The sequence below is a fragment of the Ambystoma mexicanum genome, chromosome 4p (genome assembly GCF_040938575.1).
Source record: "Ambystoma mexicanum isolate Mex_15411 chromosome 4p, UKY_AmexF1_1, whole genome shotgun sequence".
Classification (NCBI taxonomy): Eukaryota; Metazoa; Chordata; class Amphibia; order Caudata; family Ambystomatidae; genus Ambystoma; species Ambystoma mexicanum.
Window position 1 is genome coordinate 1,136,574,952 of NC_090927.1, and position 17,186 is coordinate 1,136,592,137.

Genomic DNA, 17,186 nt, shown 5'->3' on the forward strand with positions numbered 1-17,186 from the left:
GTTTCATTTTGGGGACACTGTACATCCTTAAAGCTACCAGACCATGGGCACCCTGTTCCCCATTTAAGTCTATTGTAACACTACTAACTACCATAAGGAAAATAGGGCAAGGAAACGTGGTTTTCCAGTTCTTTTTGGAATATGGGTTTTCCCATGTTAAGTGAAGCTTAGAAAGGCTGGTGACAGTGGTACCTTTATTTTACCTTTTTGTGGGCAGTCCTGTGCATCTCTTTAGTTTTCCCGCTTGGCTGCATATTGTGCACTACAATACCCAAAATGCCTGGTCATGTTGTTTGAAGTCCTATCTGTGTGTTCCATTGTACTTTCAGCCATTTAGCCTCTCAGACTGCGGTGGGATATGTCAGTCAGTCAAAAGTTTATTTCGGATACTAAGATCCATAAAACTCAAAAACATCATTACATACATCCATAAAATAGCAAAATTAATAAAATAACTACATTATGATCTTAAACAAAAACCATATCATGCATTTATAAAATAACTGCAATGAAATATTGTTAATAATAATAAGAAAAACGCTGTTCCAACTACGCAACAGCCTCAATATTTAATACATTGGCACCCTTTACAACTGTGTTCCATCAGGATATTAGAAACCTCAATCTCCCTGGAGGCTCATCAGCCCCCTTTCAAAAGTACATCGCTCTCTTTAAAAAAGAGAGCAATTCCCAAGCAGTGAGAACGGAGTCAGCACTGAAAAGGAAAGTGAGATCCGCTTTATAATGGCAGATCTCTGCCTTCTTAAGAGCACATATCAAGGTTGCTCTCCGAACCCCTGTATACCCTGTACAAAACAGCAACACATCAGCTAAATCTTCTAAGTGATGACCACATGCCCGGCACCCGGCAGAGTCCAGAAACCCTTTCCAACTTGCTGTATTCCCTCTCAGAAGAAGGCAATCGAACCTCGCCCTAGTAATTAGCCACTGGTCTTTCTTATAGGATCCCCAAGTTAAATAAGGTTGGATCACAAGAGGCCTACTAATCAATGTATGTAGTTGCACAGATTTGTTACCATACTCTAGGTGTGTTCTTTTCCTCACAAAGGGCTCTCCCAACACAGATTTGTAACTATTCCCCTCTGCTTTTGTTAATGATACACCTGGCAGAAAAAGAGCACTTACATTTGCCTCTCCCAGGGCTTTAGAGCTATAGTCAAGCCAAGGGATTCTGTGCCACCCCACCCTGCCCAATACGGACCGGATGATAAAGTGGCAGAGAGATGCATGTTCATTTGCCCACAACCGAACCCAGAATAAGGTCGGAGCTAGCGCCCACTGGTCCTCCCAAAACTCCAGCCCCAATTCTCGATGAATAGATATGCATGCCGAGGAGTTCGGGAGGCCCAACAATCTCCTAAAGAATTTGTTCTCCTTAACTTGTACTTCGCCAGCCCTCTGAAAACCCCATAAAGGGGCGCCATACATTTGAACTGTCCAGAGCCCAGGAAGATGCCTATTTGTCTGCTGGTTATTCCTTGACCGCTTTTGTTGGCATGAATATGCCCAAGTTATCTGTCCATGATTGGACAGCCTTCCAGAGGATTGGCTGTAGCAGGTCCCTGATAGGTGAATTGGCATCCTATTGATTTGTCCTGTAAAGCTCTAGGTTTTATAGCTTCTGTGACAAGTATTTGTCACATTTGTATTTATATTTGTATTTATTTAAACACAATAAATACAAATACAAATACAAGTACTTCCTCTCTGGAGGTAAAATCAAACTGATACACCTTCTGTTTATAGTAATGTTTTACTTTATCTTAACCTGCTTTCAGATTGCTGTTTGTCTCAGCCTCAATAAGTAACATCCTTTTCCTAAGCCCTAGTACATCATCTGCAAGATTTAAGAACAATGAATGGAGGTTTCCGAACCTTTCTTCAATAGAGCCAAAGGGCACCTGACTGGATGGCCCATGAGAAGCTTGATGGGGTAGCCACCAACACACTCTTGAGGAACTTCTCTATAAGCAGGCAAGAGATATGGCAGAATCTGATATCTCTTCATTCAAATCACCAATCATGCACTTTACGGTTCTATTAAATATTCCAACTAAACCATTGCTTTGTGACTGGCAAACAGATGAAAACTACTTATAAGGGAGACTACTCTTGTTCTCATGACTTTCATATAGTTGGACATGGTGTTGGTCTCCTATCAGAGAAAACTACCTTTGGAAAACCAGCTCGGGTAAAGACAGTCAAAAACCTTTGCAACCGACTTGGCAGTCACATACCCTACAGGGATTACCACAGGGAATCTAATGGCATGGTCAACTACCACTAAGAAAAACCTATTTCTTGAGACCATAGCTGGATCCAGAGGACAAAGCCAATCCCTATGTTCTCAAAAGGAACAACAGGAACATGCACCACAACAGGAACACCCACATCAGGAAAAGGCACCAAACCTATCTAGATTTTTGCTTGACTTTTCAAGGTATTTGCAAGTACCAAAGCCTCTGCACTGGTCTTCCACCTGAACGACCATTTTAGGCCAGTAGAAGTAAAGAGACAATTTTTCCTTTGTCTTCTTCACCCTGCTAAATGCTTCTCATGAGAGAACTTTACTGGGAATGTCCTGACTGATTGTGGCTCCCCCCCGCTCATGTGGCCCCCACCAGCAGACGCTAAGGGCTCACTGTACAGGTGCCCATCTTCCCAAAAACTCCTGTGTTTCATGGGTGTTGCCTCTCTATCTGGGAACAGGCCGACCTTCTGAGTCCTTCTGGGGAAAGAATGTCCTCTGATACATGTTAAAATCAGCCCTGCATGGGCTGCCTTTTGCAAGTAACCTCTGCAGGTCAGCATGGTCTTAGAAACCCCCTCTTTCTCTTCCTCTGCCAAAAACAGAATTGGTCATTGGGTCAGGCATCTCAGGTTAACTCAGAAGTGTGGAAATGAAGGACAGAAGGAGTCTTCCGCTCGTGTCCTTTGGTTTCCCCTTCAGTTTAGTGATAGGCTTGTCTTGCGATTTTGCCTTTTTATTCTGAGATCTTGACATGGGAGTTGGATCTCCTGTATCAGATACAAGACGCACAGCAAGGACACAAGAAGTGGCAGAGGGCCCTACACAAGACCACCTACACTACATTACACTATACGATCCAAAGTCTAGAGTTCTTTGTCTAACAGCACTTTCTCCTGGGGCTTTCTTTTGTATGCTTACAGCTATGTTCACATTCCCTGAAAGAGTAACAAACATTACTCTTTTAGTGAACAGTAAGAAACAGCGAAATTTGTCAGCTTCAAAGGCATTTTAGTATTCTCCTTTGGGCTGAGAATGGCCTTGTCTACTACTAATATGCTGGCACCAAACCGCTTGATACAAAGGGATTCAGAGAGAATGTTTCATTGTTTATCCATTGTTACATTGTTTAGCCAACCTTTGGAATTTAATTGAAAAGAAAAAAAAATTTGAGCTTAACGATTAATCAATCCAATAGCAGAATCTACATGAATCGATTATTTTAAGAAAGTTATACTCTCCCATATCATCTAAGCAATCAATGGAAGCAGAACAGGAAGCAACTACTTGATGGCCTCATTTCTTCTGTGAGGAGATATATGAACAAATAAAGACAGCCAGATTCTCTCAAACCCCGGGCGCAGATGGCTTATCCAGCTTTTCTTACACGATTGTTAGATCAACTATTATATGATATGATATGGCATTTGTAACGCGCCTATACACAAGTGTTTCAAGGTGCGACGAGGCAGGGGTGGGGGGACACGGGGAGAGACAGACAATGATCCTACTAGGCCAGGTGTCATTCAGATTGCGCAAGTGCATGGTTAGAGGGGAAGGGAAGGCAAACAACACCTCTTTCTTGAAAAGTGTCCAACATGGTTCCCTTCTACAAAAAGCGTGATATAAATCCTCAGTACTATCACTTGATTGCACTATTGGATGTGTCTTGTAAAATCTTGTCAGCTTTGACCTTACCGCATCTATAAAAGTGGATGCTGGAAGGAGAAAGGGTAGATCGACACATATCAAGTATTGGGCACATTTTTAACTATTATTGTATTATCATTGATCCAAAAGAAACCTATTTTTAAATCAACCAATATTCTTATCATTTATTGACTTAACTATGGCATTTGATTCTGTAAAAAGAAATCTGTCATGGGACAAGCTCTTGTGATGGGGCTGTCCTCGTACCTTGGTTAACGATCAGAGGCATTAACACTCTGATACAAAAACACAAAACAGACTGAATGAAAATTACTACCAAGATCAGGACGCTTAGAAGGCTGCTATAGGGTTGCATTCTGGTTCCAATGTTGTTTAAATCTTTTTCTTTTCAACTTTCAACATGAAAATTATTTTAAGAATACTATGCCATTTCCTCTGCATTTAGGTGCTTTACCTGTGTCCAATTGACCTATAGAGATGACCTCGAACTAATGGATCACGCATCAATCGGACTCTAGTGTCAACTGAAAGCTCTTGCACTTTACATAAACAATAATGATACTGAAATCAATCATGATTATGTCTTTGTATAAAAATAGAGTGAACTTTGTATGGAGATACACGTCCTATCACTTGTCTACTACTAGCTAGCTCCTTGCGGTATTCCTCCTGCCTGCATAGTGCCCTGCTACTCCGAGCCGCCTGACTGATGCACGCTCCAGAGATACATGCATGCATTGTTGAGCCCAGTTATCTGTGCATACACCTAGTTCAGCTGGCCATATCTACATTGTAGTTAATATACACTAAGTCTAGCCTGCCGATCTTTGTGACCTCTAGTATGACCCATATCATGTTCATCTTGTGATTTCTGTGTCTGCTCTGCTAATATTCCCATATTACGCTTAGCCTGTGAACTTTGTGTCGACCTCGCCAGCCGGTGACTTCGTACCTATTTTGCCAGCACTACATATATCACGTTTAGCCTATGTTATTTGTGACCACCTTGCCAGTAGCACCCACCTCATGCTTAGCCTGTGAATGATGTACCTATCCTGCCAGTACTGCATATATCACGCTTAACCTATGTTATTTGTGACCACCTTGCCAGTAGCACCCACCTCATGCTTAGCCTGTGAATGATGTACCCATCCTGCCAGTACTGCATATATTACGCTTAGCCTTGATACTTGTGACCAGCCCTGCATATATTACGCTTAGCCTTTGATATCTGTGACCACCTCTGCCAGTAGTGCCTATTTTATGATTAGCCAGTATTGCCACTTTTACCAGTAATGCCTATTTTATGCTCAGCCTGATACGACCGCTATGTCAGTACTGCCGTCCTATGTTCATTCAGAGACTCTTGAGACCACTTTGCCAGCCCTGCCCATCTCTGCTCAGCCCGATAGCTTCCATGTTGCATTGTCACTAGTCATTTGAGGACCTTAATACTATCACCAGCGCCCATCTTGATCTTATCTACTCTTTGCCCAGCTCATTCCCTGTGGACTCCCTTAATTACCCTATTTGGTATACTAACTTGCAGCTAGTCACCTACATAACTATGTATATGCCAGCTATTTAAACTGTCCTACTGAGGACTATCCTATATGTGCCTACTACTATAGACGCTAATAGGCCTCACACTCTGCCCTTTCCGACATCTGTGGCACCCCCTAATAATTCCACCAACTCTTTTGTCCTCACCACCAGACCATGTAATCCCTCCGAAAAAAACCTCAAGCTTCGTGCCAGACTCCCTAAAATTTACGAACCCCCTGCCAAATCTTTACACCTCCATTCTAACAACTCCTCGAGAAACCCAAGAGGCCCTCAGCCCAATACTAAAGTGTCCACGCACAAAACTACTAATATTCATTATCTACTTCAGCTCAACAGTGGACTCACTGGAGACCGCATCACCCTCCTAGGAACCCATCATAACACCCTGCCACCACTTCATGAGACCACTCTGTCCAGTATTAGAGGACCTTATTAAATGCCCGGTCCATGGTGGCACATGCCACAGAAATAGCTGACTTAATCTCAACTGAAAAAATTGACTTCTTAGCTATAACGGAATCCTGGCTTCACTCAGCAGCAGCCTCAGCGATTATTATAGCCATCCGAGAGGGCTACATCTTCCTAAGAATAGACTGCACTACCTCCCGGGGCAGCGGCCTAGCCATAATTGCCAAAACTAGTCTAGCATTTAGACTTGCTTCCCCACTAATTGTAGACTCATGTGAACTCCTGACTGCCAAACTAACTATCTCTAACACCCAAACAATATCCATCCACCTAATATTCAGACCTGCAGGCCCTATAGGCTCCTTTCGAAGAACATCTCACCAATATCCTATCAGAGAACCTTAAAAATGCCTCATCAAGCCAGCACCTGCGGTTTCCACCAGGAATAAAAAGAATATAACAGCCAACAAACTCATTCCTCTGATCCTCCCCACTTTGAATTATCTCTCTGCCTCTACAGACCCACTCACTATGATTGAAGAGTACAATAAAGTAATGCTATCTGCTCTTGACACCATAGCCCCTTTGAAAATCAGAAAGAGCAAACAGAAAAAACATGTCAACACATGGTTCTCCCCACACCTAAAAGCCATTAGATTAGAGAAACATATCTGCAAACAAACATGGAGACGTGACCTGTCAGATACTAACAAAAACAACCTCACAAAATTAGCATCCGTATACAAAAAAGAAATATACCTTGCTAAACAAGAATCATACAATTGGAGTATCTCCAAACCAACTCCAACACTAAAGAACTGTTCACTATTCTCAAAGAAATAGAAACTCCTATCCAAGCCCCTGACACTTGCCTCAAGGATACAAACTGGTGCACTAGCATCCAGAGCGCACTAGCTAATAAAATAACAACCCTACAGGTGAAAATCAACAACAAAAAAGAATCCCTCCTCCTCGCCTCCAATTCTGACAACATCACTGCCCCATTGCCCTCGAACACCCTACTTCCCACCCCTTCTGAACGGCTGACTCCCCTCTTCAACTTTAAGAAAGTATCCATCTTAGAAGTTGAAAAAGTTATCCTCACTCTCAAACTGTCCAACTGCCATGGTGACCCCTGCTCAGCACAAATCATAAAGGATGCCGCACGGGACCTCTCCCCATTCATAACTAAGCTTATAAATGCTTCATTCTCCACTGGCACCATCCCTAACAACTTGAAACAGTTGTGGGTCCTCCCACTCTTATAAAAACAAACTCTTGACCAATCTATTCCCACGAACTACCGCCCCATTACCACAGTACCATTCCTGCTCAAAATCCTAGATAAGGTAGCGTACCTCCAAATCCAACAATATTTGGAATGTAACCACCTTCTTGGAGCACGGCAATCAGGTTTTAGACCTCAACACGGAACAGAAACTGCACTGATTGACCTTAAAGCACAGATAGACACCCTGAGAGACAATGGCATTACTACTGTTGCTCGATCTCTCAGTGGCGTTTGTCTTGGTTGACCACAAGATTCTCTGCCACCACCTGGACTCTGCCACCCACTTCTCACAAGAGGCTATATGATGGATTCAATCTTTCTTAGACAATAGAACCATGCAGGTCTTCGCACCTTCAGCAGCTGCGGACCCTATACCTATTACCTGTGGTGTGCCCCAGGGCTCTTGCGTTTCGCCCACTCTGTACAACATTTTCACGAAGCCCCTTTTTGATGATCTAGATGGCCTGGGTATCACCTACACTAACTATGCGGATGATACACAGATCCTCATCCCGCTGACGGGAGACTACTACAAGGATTTGGCCTTCGTAAACAGAGTGTACCTCATCATCCAGGCATGGATGGCCTCCCATGGTCTTTGCCTGAATGATGACAAAGCGGAACTCCTCATCGTCGGCACCACAGCAAATCTCAACAAATTAGGCCAACTCTATTCCAACTTCATTATAGACAATAATAAAATTACAGTAGCCAAGGAGGTCAAAATCCTTGGCTTCTATCTAGATTCTACTCTCACCTTCAATAAACAAGTTAACTCCATGGCCTCGGCGACTGCCTACACTTGTAAGCTAATTAGAGCAGCCAAGCCATTCCTTACACCCAACAACTGTATCACATTAGCAAGAGCATTGGTATTATCCAAACTGGATTATTGCAATGCCCTATATGTAGAGAGTAACAAATATATCACTAATACGATACAGATCTTGCAAAATAATGCATTGAGAGCAGCTCCTAACATTCCCAAGAAGGCCCACATATCTGACCTAAGAAGATCTAACAACTGGCTCTCCACCAAAGATAAAATCTTCCTTAAGTCAGCCTCCCTGACACATAAATGCCTACACCTGGCCGCCCCACAATACCTCACCTCTAGATTCATGAGACAATCCACCAATCGCCCCTCCAGAACAGCCACTGCCAACCTACTGCGAGTGCCTGGATTCAAATGCATGAAGACGGGTGGTAGCAGTTTTCCGGTCAAAGCTGCCCAAAACTGGAACTCACTCCCTCCCACTTTAAGGGAAGACATGCCCTACCTTAATTTCAGATCTAACCTAATCCATTGTATTAAGGAACATGACATCTAACTCCTCACTACTCTCTGTTCTCACTACTGACCCCTATTTCTGTATATAATTGTTATCTGATGCTTCCTGCCTCCACATGTTCATTTGTATGACAATATTTTTGTATTGTCTATTAATGTATTGTATTGTAAGTATTGTAATGTAATGCACAGTATTGTAACCTAAGCTGAACAATCCTCTTTATGCTTTCTGCACCCAAATACCCTCAAGTCTGGTGCGTGTTATAAATAAATAAACAAACAAACAAACTTAACCAGATAAACTTACAAGTGGTTGTTCAGTTGATGTACCTCAGATTTCCAAATTATGGGAGTGTGTATAGTAAATGCACATATGAAAAGGTTTGAGCAAGGGCATTATTTGGGCAACCCAAGCAAGAAAAATGAATAAAAAGTATGATTGATTTCCAATGCTACCTCTCATAAGATACTATAAAGTAAAGTGTGTCCGACTTTGACCTATGGAGCTGAGATCTTTGGTCCACCAAATAATATCCTATTTTCACGGATGGAAGAGCCATTTTCGAATACATGTTTTAAATCTACCAAAGGATGTTCCAGTTTTACATTACAAATTTGGTTTATTATCTCAAGGCAACTGTCAAGTGGAAAATGTTATCTCTTTATAGAAAAATACTAGATCCTCCCCAGAATTTTTTGAAGTCTTACCCCGGTACTGGGGAAAACTCCAGTGCAAGAGATTTGACATTGGAATATATTCTGTGGGCATTTATTAATGTTACTTAACTTTGTGATTGATAATTTAAAACACCATCCAACTGATGTAAAAATAAAAGTGATGGCAACAGAATTGGTGTTTAACAAAAGAGAAGGTCATAAAGTATAAACTTTTCAAATACGTCTCCCCGACTGAAAACCAACTAAACATTCTGCCAAAATATCATGTAAAATCCCCAAGTTCTTCCTGTAGTCATTTGTTTTTTAATGTTTCAGTTGACAATATTTCCCACTTATGAAGTAATTGGGGCTAGACAGCACACTTGTAATTGGCAGGGATAAAACTAAAGTTGAACATTTGGACCATCACTTTGTCAAATGTCGGAATTGACAATTAGTAAGAATACAGTACTTTTCTCTCTTTGTACATGACATTGGCACTTTTACAAAAAAATAATTTTGGTGTAAGATTTTAGAGGGAAATCAGATTCTCTAATGTTAGAGGTTATTAGGGTTTTATTGAGGATGTTCCTAATTGATAATTGAGTAAAAGGCTTTTCATATTTTAAGACAACATGTTTGATAGTGATGCATTTTTATTTGTTAGAATATGCTATCAGATCTTGAGCATTGTATAATTGTGAAAGGTTTGCTTTTGAGCTATATCACAATAAATACATTTTAAAAAGTACAGTTCCATTAACTTTGGTGAGAGGGTTTTTTCATATTCAAGAGATCCTCAAACCCAGAGGTAGTCACAAACATGGTGGTACTGGGGTTGTATCCAGTAGGAGCACCCAAATCTTCACTGCACCCCATCACCTACTCCTGGATACATCCTGGACAAACTGTATGGAGTCAATTGCCATATTTTAAGTAATCTGAAATTCATTTTACATTGCATAGCAATTGTTGATGACCAGACCTTACTATAAATGAGAAAAAAAGAAAAGACAAGGTCCGGTGCGCACTCTAGTTCCCAGTCTTTTTAATCCTCAAACTAGTAATAACAGGGTTTGATCCCAGCAATGTTAAAAAATAACAGGGTTAAATCCCAACTGACACAAAATGTTCAAAAAGAAATATACCAGGGTTAAATCCCAACTGCCAGTTCAAATGCACAATAGTTCTGCTCCTCCAAGTACTTTCGAGTCTCCAACTCGCTTCAGAGAGGCTGTGTTTATATTCTTCTACTTACTATAAATGGTTGGCCATTTGATCATGTCCTGTGTAATGTGAAGGCATCATGAAGCAAGCCACAGACAACAGATTCAAAGTTCAAAATAAAATGATTTATTAAACCAAATGTCGGGATGGTTGAATGCCTAACTTGCCCTATGCTAAGGTGGGATTTCCCTACCTGAATGAAACTAAGGAAAGTCTGAATCAGGAGGTTCAACTTAGTTTGTCTGTGTCCAAAATCTATCCTTGACCTCACAACTAAAGCTAAACAATGTGTAGGGATATCAATAATAAAAGAAACATTGATCAAACAAAGTTCTGAGCTGCTTCCACCTCCTGGCTTCCTTTTCAGCTCCCCTTCCCCAAGTTCAAAGCAACACAGATCCACACAATCCTCAGGTTTCACTTCTCAAAGTTTAAGAAAGTTCCACAATCCTTGGGGTTCCCCTCCCCATGCTCAAGGCAACACAGTTCCAAAGAAAAGGGACTTGAGGGGCCCCTCCTGATGACAGCATTAATGTCCAACAAGACTCAGGGTTGCCTTCCCCAAGACTCCAATGTATCAACTTATACTTGGTTTCAGTCTTACAATGTGCAACATAAATCCAGGTCAACTTGGCATTCCACCTGGATGCATTAACAGTTCACTTAAAGCGCTCCGTCTTGGTTTGTTTCACAGTGTCTTTATCTTTCACAATGGAGATTTCCCTGCTCTCGGTGCAGTTGCCAGACGTACGGTCCACCCATCACATGTCGTGCAACCAGGAACCCTAGACTCCAGCCAACACCGGTTCCTCAATATTTGCCCCTGTGTGCAGATTTACATTCACTTAGCTTCTACTTGTCGGCCTCTGGGTTTTACATGCAGGTACACACTCTCTTGGCTTCTCCCAGTTAGCTTTTTGGCTTTGCCACCATGTTTTACACAACCTCTGACAGTCTTTGGCCTTGCTGCATTGTATTCATTCATAAAGTTCACTTTGTGGTGGTCTTATTTATTGCCCATCTTTATATCAGACACTTCAACACTTGTACTCTTTTTTGGTATGTTCACTTTTAAATGGACCCTTTCCAATTTAACTTTGATCAGCTTGTAGCTTTGCCAAGAACGTTTTTTTTTCAGTTCGGTATTCAATATTTGCTTAACATCTTATTTGAAATGTTAATTACTTGCTTGATATTCAAAAATGTTCACTTTGCTATTCAGGACTATGTCCAATTACTTTCAAATTACTCAGCATTTAGAGATTGCTTATTTCAGTCGCTTAACATTCTCAGAGTACGAGTCAGCATTAGTGGGGCAGTCCAGCACCGAAATGCTATGGCAATTCCTCTCTGAACAAGAGTACCAACAGCAACCCCATACACGTGTTTCAGCCTTGTCGGGCCTCATCAGTGAGGTGAAGCTGTGCCTCTCTGAGCACAGTGAGCAGGGAGTCCACGTCTGGTTGCCCCCAGGTAACTCATGGTGACCAACCCCAAGCTCCTTGCAAATATTTCAAGGTGTGTGCTGCAAACTCTCAACTCAGTACAGGTTATCATGCCATTTTCTTTCTGGAGAGGAGCGCCTGCTACCTTTTTAAAAATATTTGCAAGGAACTTGGGGTTGGTCACCTTGAGTTACCTGGGGGCAACCAGAGGTGGACTCCCTGCTCACTGTGCTCAGAGAGGCACAGCTTCACCTCACTGATGAGGCCCAAGAAGGCTGAAACACGTGTATGGGGTTGCTGGTGGTACTCTTGTTCAGAGAGGAATTGCCATAGCATTTCGATGCTGGACTGCCTATGTGGGAGGGACAAAGACTGATATGCAAATGGATATTTCCCATCTGTGAAAGGTACAGTGAGCAAAACGCGTGTGCTGCAAACTCTCATCTCAGAACAGGTTATCATGCCATGTTCTTTCTGGAGAGCAGCGCCTGCTACCTTTTTAAAAATATTTGCAAAGAACATGGGGTTGGTCACCCTGAGTTACCTGGGGGCAACCAGACGTGGACTCCCTGCTCACTGTGCTCAGAGAGGCACAGCTTCACCTCACTGATGAGGCCCAACAAGGCTGAAACACTTGTATGGGGTTGCTGGTGGTACTCTTGTTCAGAGAGGAATTGCCATAGCATTTCGGTGCTGGACTGCCCATGTGGGCGGGACAAAGACTGATATGCAAATGGATATTTCCCATCTGTGAAAGGTACAGTGAGCAAAAAGTGTGTGCTGCAAACTCTCATCTCGGAACAGGTTATCATGCCATCTTCTTTCTGGAAAGGAGCGCCTGCTACCTTTTTTAAAATATTTGCAAGGAACTTGGGGTTGGTCACCCTGAGTTACCTGGGGGCAACCAGACATGGACTCCTTGCTCACTGTGCTCAGAGAGGCACAGCTTCACCTCACTGATGAGGCCCAACAAGACTGAAACACGTGTATGGGGTTGCTGGTGGTACTCTTGTTCAGAGAGGAATTGCCATAGCATTTCGGTGCTGGACTGCCAATGGAGGCGGGACAAAGACTGATATGCAAATGGATATTTCCCATCTGTGAAAGGTACAGTGAGCAAAAAGTGTGTGCTGCAAACTCTCATCTCAGAACAGGTTATCATGCCATCTTCTTTCTGGAGAGGAGCACCTGCTACCTTTTTTAAAATATTTGCAAGGAACTTGGGGTTGGTCACCCTGAGTTACCTGGGGGCAACCAGACGTGGACTCCTTGCTCACTGTGCTCAGAGAGGCACAGCTTCACCTCACTGATGAGGCCCAACAAGATTGAAACACGTGTATGAGGTTGCTGGTGGTACTCTTGTTCAGAGAGGAATTTCCATAGCATTCCGGTGCTGGACTGCCCATGTGGGCGGGACAAAGACTGATATGCAAATTGATATTTCCCATCTGTGAAAGGTACAGTGAGCAAAAAGTGTGTACTGCAAACTATCATCTCAGAACAGGTTATCATGCCATGTTATTTCTGGAGAGGAGCGCCTGCTACCTTTTTTAACACCTTTGCAACTGGGTTTTTATACAGCACCATAACTCCTGTGAACCATCGTGACACCAAACCTACCTTTTGCAGAGCCGCTTTATAAAAGGACCCTCGACCCAATCAAGGGCATTCTCAGAGTCGAAGGAGACCCAATTTTTCTCACCTAGGCCTGTCATAAGATCTAAAGTTTTGCAAATATTATCTGCTGCCTGCCTGCCTCTAATTAAACCTACTTGATTGGTATGTCTTAATCTGGGTACAAATGTTCCTAGTCTCTCAGCGAATACACTTGTCCACATTCAACAGGGATATCATAGTATAAGACCCACATTCCAACTTATCCTTCCCTTATTTAGGAATGATCACAATTCTTGCCTGCATGAAAGTCTCTGGAGCCCCATCGCCTTCTACGATAATATTGCACTATTTTCTCAAAGACAGAGCTTGTTCTACTCCATGCCTTTTATAGAAGGTCTTGGTAAACCCATCTGGGCCCGGGGCTGAACCTGCCTTCAACTTTGAGACTGCACAAAGCATTTCCACTGTCTCCATTGGGGCATCCGTCTGTGTAAGGTCTTCTTTCGATAGCCTATCTAAGGGATTTCGTCTAGGTATGATCTCACCTCAGGTTTGCTCGACCGCCCTCATTATGTATGATATGGCATACAATTTACCAGATCTTTGGGCTATTTCTCCAGGGTGGGTCAAAATATCCCCAGGTAACTCCCTAATCTTATACGCTGCCCTGTCAGCCCTCTGTCCCCTAAGTACAGTTGCCAATAACATGTGGAATCTATCTCCCGTTTTAATAAAACCTTTGCTTTATGTACCAGAGCTAAAGAGCCTTATCCCTCCAAATGTCTCTGAGCTTTCATCTCAAATGAGACACTTCCTGCAGCATATCTTCAGAGAAATGTTGATCCCTTCTCAATTCCTCTTCCCTTTCTATTTTATCTGAGTTTAGTTCCTCATACAACTCTTATCCTTTACTGTGCCACACCCTTGGAGACCAGGAAGCCTCTCAGGGTGGCCTTTGCTGCCTCCCCTCCCAAACTACATACATTGGTAGCTCTCCTGTGTCATTTGTTCTGAAAAATTCACCTATTTCAGTCTTAATGAATTCCCGGAAAAGAGAGTCCCTAAATAGTGCGTGATTACATATCCAGCATTGGTTCAACATTTGCTGATATCCCAGATCTATCGATAATCTAAACATATCATGGTCTGGCCAATCCACAACCTGTATATCTTCCCCAAAAATATCATGTTCATTTCCAGCATCTATCAAGATATAATGTAATCATGTATATGTTTTATGGGGTGGGGAATAGAGCGTAGACATTATTTCATCTGGATGCAATGTTCTCCATGCGTAAATTGTGTATTATGTTGGCCTGATCACGACTAGGCTATCTTCAGTACCACTCATTGTTCATATAGCCCCTCTCCCACAAAGTGCCTGTCCTACTATGAGTCTGCTAGCATGTTGTAATCTCGGCCACAGATCAGAACCCTCAACTTCCACCCTTCCAGGAAACTTAACACTTCATTATAAAAGTGCCCCTGATACTGGTTCGGTGAATAATTGAACATAGGGTTACTTTAGAACATTAGAGGCACCTATCCTCTTTTTTTATTTCTGAAAGATGACCCTCCATTCCCCTCTTTATCTAGCTCACTGCCAAGACCAATGACCTTTGTATTAATTTCCCTTTTGCACACATGCCCCATGACATTTCCATTCCTGTTATGTTCAAATTTGGCACTATCTATTGAAACTTGAATTTCAAAGAATCCCTCTCCCCATTACGCCAAAGCCTGAACCACATTTAAATGTCAGAATTAGCACGGTGTTCCTCCATCCTCTTCTTGCATTCCATAACTTCATTGCCAGGAGTGCCTTCTCGTTTCCAGTTCTTCCATTCTGGCATCTAGTTTCATCTCAATTAGGTCTCCTGAGAGTTGGTTGTTTTACACTGCCTCCATTTTGTCCTCAATCTTATCCATTCTTTCTTTCTTTCAGTTCTGCCATAGAGGTATGTCTATTGCTCCTCATCAATTTGCTTTCCTCCAGCAGCAGGTGTATGTCCACCTTGGTGGCAACCTCCTGTATCACTCCAGTAACAAGTTGAGGAGGTTCCTTTTGACTCATTCCTTCCTCATTGCGTGTACAGTGAAAGGTAAGTAGAGAGGTCAACATATATGGGTGTGGCGTACACTAGCCACAGTCACCTCGGCAGGTTCTCTGCCTATATAACATGCAAATAGACAGGTTCTCTCAACCCGGACATTCAGTGAAGGCCTCTTCTCAACTCAGCTAATCCTACGGGTGTGGCCCATATTTTTTAACCATGTCTTGTAACACATTTCTCGTTCTCCACTAATCCCAAGATCTAGCTTTTCCCTGCCATATTAGGAGATGGGGGAGGGAGCTATGTGTTCAATATCAGATCACTGAGCCTTCGACATGTTATGAAAAACCAAGTCCCTACCACTAATATGGAGTGGATTGTCCTCAGGGCTAATCCTTGCTGTACTCTCCAGGCTCAAGCAATTCTATCCAAGGGAGTTCCTCCAAAGTCTAACCTATAGTTGAACAAAGTCACTCTCTAACTGCTGCTACACCAGCTTGGTGCAAGAAGTTAATAAGGATAGGAACAAAGACCAATAAAACTCTTGACCCCCAACATATCCTTCAGTAAGATCATCCCTAGGCTTGCACAATGTTGCTCATTATTCATGTCAGACCCTCTGCTGTAATAGGGACCTCAAACCAATCACTTGCCTGCATGTCGCCAAAGTGAGATCTTGCAGCAAACAGGAGTGCGGAGCTCTGCTCCTCCCGTGTATCACTGGTGCAACAATATTTCAGCCAGGACAGCACTTCCAACCTCGCCCCTCAGAACCTCGGCTCTCCACTAGATACTAGATACTGAACTGCTTTGCCCTTAGTTGCATAGCGCAGACACCCACCCGAGATGCTGCATCACAGTGTCTAGAGCTCAGGATAGACTGCTAGTCCATAACAGTGGTGGTCAGGGCCTTTCATCACTATTGGTTCCTCAAGGGGGGGTCGCCTCCTTCTCTGGGTCTTTCTTGCCTTCACAAGGCTCTCCTTTCATCAATATGACCCTTCTGGGCTATCATTTCACTACATTATAATCTAGAGTGAGGGAGACAACACGCTCAACTGCCATTTCATCCACGCTCCCTCTAGCTCTCCTATATTTGCTTTTCTAGTGATTCATTTTACAAAGAAATGTCCTTGGTCTTACACCAACCACCACGAAAACCCCATCATTCTGCAGCCTCAGACAAGAAGCAAACTGTTTTTAATAGGAATATTCTGTTTTATTTAAAATAATACATCAACAAATTAAATACAGGCAGCTTGTCTAAACAAAGGAAAGCATACTGTGTATGATATTGTCTAGCTATTGTTTCCTTCTAATTGGCACAAATATTCATACATGAAAAATCAAATGTAAAATGGGATCTTCCAATATCTATAGCTACTCAAAACTGAACACTTAATACTCTATTTTAAATACGACATAGTTCAGAAAAAACAGATCAATAATAGGGGGAAATAATTATATTGTGTGCTAATCAAATTGTTCTAGCAACATACGCTTTCTAATAATAAATAACTTCCTAATATCTCACACAGTAACTTATAAATAGTTTTTATTAAAAGTGACAAGTTGCAGAGAAAGTATGTGGTGATCTCAGCAAAAAAAAAACTTTACATCAGCACCATGGACAAGATGTTTGGAAACACAGCTTTTCCTCTTTAAATTTACAGAAATTACCGCCATGTAA